The sequence below is a fragment of the Mustelus asterias genome, chromosome 1, assembly GCF_964213995.1.
Source record: "Mustelus asterias chromosome 1, sMusAst1.hap1.1, whole genome shotgun sequence".
In the NCBI taxonomy this organism is placed as follows: Eukaryota; Metazoa; Chordata; class Chondrichthyes; order Carcharhiniformes; family Triakidae; genus Mustelus; species Mustelus asterias.
Window position 1 is genome coordinate 105,812,717 of NC_135801.1, and position 9,581 is coordinate 105,822,297.

Below are 9,581 nucleotides of genomic sequence, written 5' to 3' on the forward strand. Positions count from 1 at the left end.
GTCTTGTAAAATCCGACATTAGTAATTTCTCTCTGCCCTAATATCTAAGGGATGCGGCCTAAAAATTAGAGCCAGACCTTTCCGGAATAAAGTACTGCCAACAGCAGCTGATACTTGGTTAATTGTTAAATAAGAATTTGTTTAACCAAAGGTATTAACTGGGCAAAGTTAGGTCACATTATTGAATAGCAGATCAGTTTCATGGGATAAATCCACTCTTTCTGTGCTCCTCTAGGAATTTGTTTTGTAACTGAACCCTTTAGTTGCAGTATTCTTGAGAATCTCTGCTGCCTGAGGTGTGAATTGAATGCAGTACTCCAGATGCCACCTAACCAAAACGTGTGATCTTGACATAATAACTTTGTATTCCTGCCCCTTAAGAGCCATTCTTATTTTTTGTACTTGTTCATTAGATTTTAATGATTTCTGTATTTGGATCCCAAAATCTCTGCTCCCGGATTCTCGCCATTTAGAAAATAAATCCAACCATTTTCCCACATTGAATTCCATCTGCCAGATCACTAACTTTAACATCAATTTCACTTAGTAAAGTAAATGATCACAAAGTTACAAACTGTGCTGTTTAATTCAATATTGTAAGCACACTTAGCTGTACAGACTCTTCAAGGACACCAGTAGTCACATACCAATTCTCCCTACAATCTGGCTCTTCAGAACAATACCCAACCAAGGGTTGAAAGTAACTTCCATGTGCTCCTCCCCCCCAACCCATCTTCTGTGGAACATGTACACAAACTTACCTACTTTAGTTCCCTCAAAAAAGTTAAGATATGACTTACTCCAAATCCATACTGACTCTCTGTACAATGTCAATACTATACTAATAAAAATCAAAAATTGTGCAGGTTCTTCAAGCTACACACCTTTACACCATTAAGCCGGTGGCTGGATCCCTAACCACTGCTGATATCAATTGAACTGGTGCTGGATAAGTGTTAAGTGCTTTTGGGAGTAGAGCCGAGGAGTTTCCATCGCTGCCTTTCTAAGGACTGCCTTGTTGATGCTCCAATGAACAGAACATCCTGTTTAAACAGTAAAGGAGAAATCCTTTATCACCACTGCAGATAAATCTGCGTCTGAAAGATATTCTCTTTTCTTGCTAAATGGGAAGTTTATTTCATCACTAAATATTGCATTTCATTTATTGTCCATGAACTATTATTGCAAAATGTGATCCTTATGGCTTATCGGGCAGAATTTTCCTTCAATTAAATATTGGCAAGAATGAAGCCATTGTTTTGGGTCCTGCCTCAAACTTTGCTCCCTCACGACTGTTTCCATGTCTGCAGAGGTTGAACCACACTGTTCCACAACTTTGAACTTTCAATCACATATATGTGCCATCACTAGACTATCTATTTTCAATGCTCCTCCCTCAGCTCTTCTGCTAATACACTGCTGGCTGGCCTCCCACATTCTATACTCTGCAAACTTAAGGTTGCCCAAAACTCTGCCCACGTCTTGATGTGCACTAAAGGCTGTTCACCCATCACTACAATGCTTGCCGACTCGCGCTGATTCCCATTTAACCAAATCTTCAATTTAAAAAATGATCGCCTTCATTCTGACTGCTCCTTGAATAACAGCCTCTTGAGCACCCTCTATTTTGATTGCTCCAGTATTGGTGGCTATACCTTCCATCTAGCCTCTCTACCTTGCTTTCCTTAAAACCTACCTCTAATCGCGCTTTTGGTGATCCTAATATTTCCCTTTGTGACTTGGTGTATTTTGTTTCATATTGCCTTTGAGATGCGGTTTAAGATAATAAAGGAGCTATATAAATGCAAGTTATTGATTGTGAATGAAATTGAGAAAAAAATACACGTGAAACATTTCAAAGACATCTTTCTAACTATTTCAGTTATGTTCATTTTAAGATACTCAAGTATAAACTCAACTCAATCAGCAGTTGCATTCCCTCTAAGTGCACTGGATCCAAATGAGAGAAATATCATGAACTATTACCGAAAGAGAAAATGCTGGAAAATCTCAGCAGGTCCGGCAGTATTTGTAAGGAGAGAAAAGAGCTGACGTTTCGAGGTCATCTGGACTCGAAACATCAGCTCTTTTTTCTCCTTACAGATGCTGCCAGACCTGCTGAGATTTTCCAGCATTTTATCTTTTGGTTTCAGGTTCCAGCATCTGCAGTAATTTGCTTTTATCATGAACTATTAGTCCATTTTTCTAAACTGAACTGTGGAATAAACTGAAGACTTTATATGTTTATACACCTTTTAAGTACTAGGTTAGCTTTCATGGGAATAACAATTAAGGTCACCACAATAAATTCAATCCAATAGAATGCGTAACTATTTCCCTGCTGTTATCGGAAGTAGTGCTGTTGGTATAATGCAGCCATTAGTCAAATTGTACTGATCATCACAAGCTGACATATTTTCTGCTTTAAGAGTGGATGTGGTACCAAGCCATTCCTGCACTGCAAAAAAGAGGGTTTTCCAGGCAGATAAAAAGCACCAGAGTGAGAAAATTAAAGTTGCTTTCATCAACTAATAAATATATATACAATTGATTTAAGTTGGCATCCAGGCTCTGAAATTAAAATGTGATAATTTTCAGAATTCCAGGAATCTTATCACAGCCTAAATCCTATCACATGGGTCTTCATAATGTATCCTGTTTTTTAACTGTCACGCACTTAGAACTAGTGAAGGTAAGCATACCTTTATTTCAATTTAAAACATTATATTTCTCTTAATCTTGTAGAAGGTAAACAATATAGAATCTTTACATGGTAATATTTATTGAAGATTTTTTATGCCAACTCGGAAGTTTTTTAAGGTCACTATTTTAGTTCTGCCAGGGAAATAAAGTAATAAAAACAGAGAACCTACACACACGGGATAACTTGGCGCATCATAGGCCTAGAGGTGGGGATGTGATCGGCGCAACTTGTGGGCTGTGCTGTGGCTTTCTATGTTCTATCATGAGTGATCCCATCTAATCCCATTTGGGCCGTAGCTCGATGGATTACAGAATTTCAAACACACAGCCAAGTATATCTTAAATGCAACAGGGCTCCTGCTTATACCACCCTTTAAGAGAGTTCCAAACTCCACCATCCATTGAGTGAAAAAGTCTCTCAACTCCCCTCTAACCCTTATACCAATTCCTTTAAATCGATGTCCACTAGTTATTGATCTCTCTGCTAAGGGAAATAGATCCTTCCTATCCATTCTATTCAGGCTCCTGATAATTTCATACCTTGATTGAATCTCCTCTCAATCATGTTCCAAAATAACAACCACAGCTAATAATGTTCCCTCCTAGCTAAAATTCTCTATTTGTGACAGAATACTCTTAAATCTCTGTAGCATGCAAATGCAATCACACTCTAGTGACCAGAACTCTCTGCTGTGGTCTAACCAATGTTTAATGCAGTTGCAGCATAATGTGTTTACTCTTTTATTGTATGTCTTGGCTAATAATGTATCCCACATGCCTTGTGAACCACCCATCTATCTGTTCTGCTTCTAGACTTGTACTCTTAAGTTCCCTCTGTTTCACTGCACTTCAGTATCCTACCAATTATTGTGTGTTCCCTTGCTCGGTTTGCCCTTCCAATAGGTATTACCTCACGGTTCTCTAGATTGAATTTCATTTGCCCATTTTCTGCTTACCTGACTAATCCAGTGATAATTTCCAATAGGCTGGAACTTTCCTCCTCACTATCAACAACACGACCAATTCTTGTATCATTTGCAAACTTCATAATCATGTTCCCTGGATTTGGATTTTAAATCACAATTATACTTGAGTCTATCTTGCAATTTGACCTTAACATTTATAACTGATCCCTGAATTGAAAACTTGTTTACATAATGGATGTTGGATAGCTATTTCATACAACATGAGAAAAATGGTCTTTAAGTGCTGCTGGATATGTTTGGCATACTTTGAAATTGCTTTTGATCTGGTGGTATAGAACAGGTTTGGGTCATTTTTTTCAGGATATCCTGAAACATGATAAAATTGCTCTTCCAGAAATATTTTGCTGCCATCTTTACTTGTTTTATACAGGCATTTGGGTTGTAGAATTGTCTATTAAAATGCAACGTGATAGCTTACTTCATGTGCAATAATACATTGTGATCCAAGATGCAATGAATGAATTTTGTCTAAAGACTGCAATTAATATTTTATTATATTATTGCTCTTTAAATTTATTTTTCAGAATCCTGGGATAGTGAGAGATTCTTTATTGAGCAAACTGGGTCAACCCAGAAAGAAAAATCAATCTACTCTTTTCAAAATCTGACTTGTTTTCTTTTTCCTTTTCTTCTAATGGTTCACGTTTCATTTTTTCAACAATTAAATTATTTCCATATCACTGTTTCCACTTTGGTTTTATTTGGTTTCCCAATCTTGTGTGCAAGTCTTTTTGACACAATTATACACATTTTTGATTTAAAATAACATTAAACAGTATGGCAGTCAGTTTATTTTTTCTACTTTCCTGAACATAGTAAGCGATTAAAGAATATTGTTAGACAAATAGATAAGGCCAGAGATAAGAAAATATAAAAATCCACACATTTCTGGGAGCATTATATTTCATGCTCAGTTTTATGAATGCTGTGTTAACTAAAACACCTTGGGAAAACATGCTGGCTATTTCTTTGTGATAAATGGTCATTTTTCTTTGCACGATTACTATATATAATAGAACTTTTTAGCTCTAAAGTAATCCTTCAGACAATGTTTTATTGTGTTAAAGGCAAATAATTGAACTTCATTTATACTTCAGTTAAGTTTCAATTGCCCTTTTTAATCAAAATTTTCAGGTTTGTATATGGGCCTTTGAATGATGCTGTTTTTCTTCAATTACAAATTCGTACTAAACTGTGTACACAGTAGTGTAAAAACATCCTATTTATGGAACTTTTCACTGACAGTTGATGCTAATTCTGTAGTACTTTGACTCAATGTAGGGATTTATGGACTATTCTCAATTCTGCATTAAACTGCATGGGGCTGCTGGTTTTATTTTTGGCAATGGTATTATTCATCAGTGTTTCGTGCAAATTGATACTTGGCAGACCAAACCATTGGCAAACAGAACTTTAATCAATAATAACTTGTACTTAGAGTGCCTTTAACATAATAAAATGTCCCAAGGGCTTCACAGGAGCATTATAAAACAGAATGACACCCACAGAAAGAGATGACCAAAATATGGGTCAAATAGGAGTAGCAGTGTCTTGATGGAGGAAAATGAGGCAGAGAGGTGTAATGAAGATATTGCAGAGTTTTGGGCACAGCTACCAATGGTGGAGCAATTAAAATGGAGGATACTTAGGAGACCAGAATTAGAGCAGCAGGGTGATCTTGGCTTGTGGGGCTGGAGGAGATTGCACAGATGGGGAAGGGTAATGTCATAGAAAAATTTGTAATGGAGGATGCTTATGAAAGTGGGCCCGATCATCCTGACAGTTGGGAGCCTGAAAGAAAAAATGGCATGAGAAAAAAGTAAAGTTTATTTATTTGTCATAGGTAGGCTTACATCAACACTGCAATGAAGTTCCTGTGAAAATCTCTGAGTCGCCACACTCCGACACCTGTTCGGGTACACAGAGAGAATTTAGCATGGCCAATGCACCTAACCGGCACGTTGTTTACAATTTACATAGATGATTTGGAGTTGGGGACCAAGGATAGTGTGTCAAAATTCGCAGATGACACTAAGATGGGTGGCAGAGCAAAGTGTGCAGAGGACGCTGAAAGTCTGCAAAAGGATATAGATTAGTCTAAGTTAATGGGTGAGGGTCTGGCAGATGGAGTACAATGTTGGTAGATGTCCATTTTGGTAGGAATAACAGCAAAATGGACCATTATTTAAATGGTAAAAAATTGCAGCATGCTGCAGTGCAGAGGGACCTGGGTGTCCTTGTGCAGAAATCTCAAGGAGTTGGTTTGCAGATGCAGCAGGTAATTAAGGCGGCAAATGGAATTTTGTCCTTAATTGCTAGAGGGATGGAGTTTAAAAACAGCGAGGTTGTGAGGCCATACCTGGAGTACAGTGTACAGTTTTGGGTGTCCTTACTTGAGAAAGGATATACAGGCACTGGAGGAGATACAGAGGAGATTCACTAGGTTGATTCGGGAGTTGAGAGGGTTGGCTTATGAGGAGAGACTGAGTAGACTGGGACTATACTCTGGAATTCAGAAGAATGAGGGGAGATCTTATAGAAACATAAGATTATGAAGGGAATAGATAAGATAGCAGGGAAGTTGTTTCCACTGGCGGGTGAAACTAGAACTAGGGAGCATAGCCTCAAAAAAGGGGAAGCAGATTTAGGACGGAGTTGAGGAACTTCTTCACACAAAAGGGGGTGAATCTGTGGAATTCCCTGCCTAGTGAAGCAGTTGAGGCTACCTCATTGAATGTTTTTAAGGCACGGCTAGATATATTTTTGAACAGTAAAGGAATTAAGGGTTATGGTGAGCAGGCGGGTAAGTGGAGCTGAGTCCACGAAAAGATCAGCCATGATCTTATTGAAAAGCAGAGCAGGCTTGAGGGGCCAGACAGCCTACTCCTGCTCCTAGTTATGTCTTTGGAGTGTGGGAGGAAACAGGACCACCTGGAGGAAACCTGTGCAAACATGGACATCATGCAAACTCCACACACACAGTGACCCAAGCCAGAAATCGAACCCGGGTCCCTAGTGCTGTGAGGCAGCAGTGCTAACCTCTGTGAATCATAGAAACCCTACAGCACAGAAAGAGGCCATTTGGTCCATCAAGTCTGCACCGACCACAATCCCACCCAGGCCCTACCCCCATACCCCTACATATTTTACCCGCTAACCCCTCCAACCTATGCATCTCAGGACACTAAGGGGCAATTTTAGCATGGCCAATCAACCTAACCCGCACATCTTTGGACTGTGCTACTGTGTCACCCCAGAATTCAATAATGGGACCAAGTAAGGTGCCATGGAGAGAGCCTGAGACAATGGAACCATCAGACGAATAGGGATAGATCCAAAAGAGCCTCCAAACAGAAAAAGGGCTGTAGTTGTCAAATGTAATCTCTTGCGAGAAGCCCTGAAGGAGGTAGTGGAAAATTGGGAAATGAGTGCTGCGGGCTTTTGGGCAAAGGGAGCCCTTTTGGAGTAGTAGTATTTGGCTTGGCATAACCAAAGAGCTGAAGTTATGCTTGTGAGTTGGTGCTGGAATGCAGACTCTGCAATCGAGGGAGAAGATAAATTCTGTGAAGTGGGCTGTTGTTGATTATGTCCGAGTTAAGAGTGCCTTTTTGTGAAAATTTGAATGTGTAACACTGGAATCCAATGACTGTTGACCTACTTCTGGGTGGTTTGCTGAGAAACCCATTGCATGTTTTGGTTGCATTTGCCATTATACTGTGCATATTAAAACACAGTTTGCTCGTTAGTTCACATTTGCCTCATATTAACATTGAATGTTAAGAATATAAGATGGATATTGTAAATTTCTAGCATTGTATAGTAGTGCATTTTGTTTGTTCAAAACAAATGTAATCTTGTGGCTTCATTCTCTTAGCAAGTGTCTTGAATCTTTAATTGTTTGCTCAATGTAGACCAAGTTATTGTTCCCTAACTGGATCTTACCTAAAACTGGTCAAAGATCATAATGTAATAGGAGTGCTTTTCTGATTGAAAAGCAGAATGGCTTCATCAATAGTGTCACTGGAGAGGGGAAATTTATCCCTGGGTGATTTGCAACAATTAACCGAGGCTAGGTTGGTAGCATTAGCAGAAAAGTTACATTTTGGATTGAAAGCTGGGGCTCAGAAAACACTTGGCACTTGGAATTAGAATAGGAGTCTGACCTAGCTTGCGTTAGTTAGAATCCAGTTGCAGATGAATACGTTCTAACTGGAAAAAGAGGAAAAGGAATGGAAATGTGAAAGCTTAAACTTCAAAGAGAGAAATGCTTCAGTTTTGGGGCGAGAGTCTATCGAGTAGTTGGGATGAGGAATCGAGATCCAATCTAAGATTTGATGTAAAACAATTCGGATTATGGCTAAATTCACTGAACACTGAATTGAGATTTTATCTTGTTTGAAAAGGTGGCGACAAAGTTAAACTGGCAAATAGACACATGGATTCTCATTTTGCAAAGCAAAGCATTTTGGTCAGGAAGGCTATGGATGAGTATTTTAGCTTTTTGAAAGAACAATTCACACCTTTATGTGGCAGTTAAAATGGGGGGTTTAATGCTTACAAGCTTATGCCTGAAGCATATCCGTTGAAATGAAACGTTTGTAGAATGTGCTCGGGAGAAAGAAAGGTGATGGAACTGGTGATTTCAGGCACTGAAACGCAAACAAAATTTTGAGTATGTGAGAAAACGAATGAATTTCAAACAGCATCACAATAGCCATTAGGTCACACATGGAAGATCGTAGAGTTTAAGGTAAGTTTAAAGAAGCAATTGTTCTAGCAGATGGGTATAAAAATCACATTAGCAGCCAGGGGGCATTAGATCTCAATTTGTAAACTCACAGGGAAGCTGCAGGAATAGAAAATAGTTCAGCTTTTAGAAGGTAGAAGCTGTTCCAGTCAACAGAAATGATAGTATTGAGGATAAAAGTGATGTAAAGGAATTGATATGTATTCATTGCTGCAAGACACGACATGTAAAAGCAAATTGTTGGAAGCTGATGTCAGTGAAAAGGACACCTAAGGAGTCTTTGGGAAAGGTTGCACTAGGTAAAGGAAAATGGATGATTAAAAACATAGCAGTACAATTGAAAAGTGTTTCCTCAGAACCTACTAGAAAGGGATATATAGCTCAGGATATTCAAGGCAATTCTTTAAATACTGAAGTGAGGCACATCTGAAAGAACTGCTGTTTAGCTGCATTGACCCAAATAGGTGCCGGAGTGTGGCGACTAAGAGGAATTTCAGAGTAACTTCATTGCAGTGTTAATGTAAGCCTTACTTGTGACTAATAAATAAACTACTTTAAGGTTGTTGAAGGTTATAGAGGTTTTGTCTTGAAGGGGGAAGTGTTCCCATACTCCTCCAACAAGTAAACAAATTAATATTTTGAGAGAAACTGTGGGCAGCTCTGTCACTGATGTTGGTAATTTGTGTTCCAGATGGTTTGATATTAACAGGGGGGGGGGGGATTAATGGGATTTATGAACTTGCTCTCTTGTGTAAAATCAATTCACTTAGTAAATGGAATTGTTACTGTGGCAATTGTTTCTAATTTGCCTATTGAAGGGGTGGATTTTATACTGGGTAGTGATTTGGCCAGTGTAGGCAGTAAAATGGTGATGACATTGTTGCCGTAGTTGCTTGATTGCAATATAAATTAATGACTTTAGAGGAAGGAAGCGAACGTATTGTGGCCAGATTTGCAGGTGACACAACAATAGGTGGAAAGGCAAGTTGCGAGAGGGATACAAACAGTTTACAAAGAGATATTGATAGATTAAGTAAGTGGGCAAAAGGAGTATAATGTGGGAAAATGTGAAGCTGTTCATTTTGGAAAGGAGAACATAAGAACAGTATTTATATGGAGGAAAATCTGCAGAAGGCTGCAATACA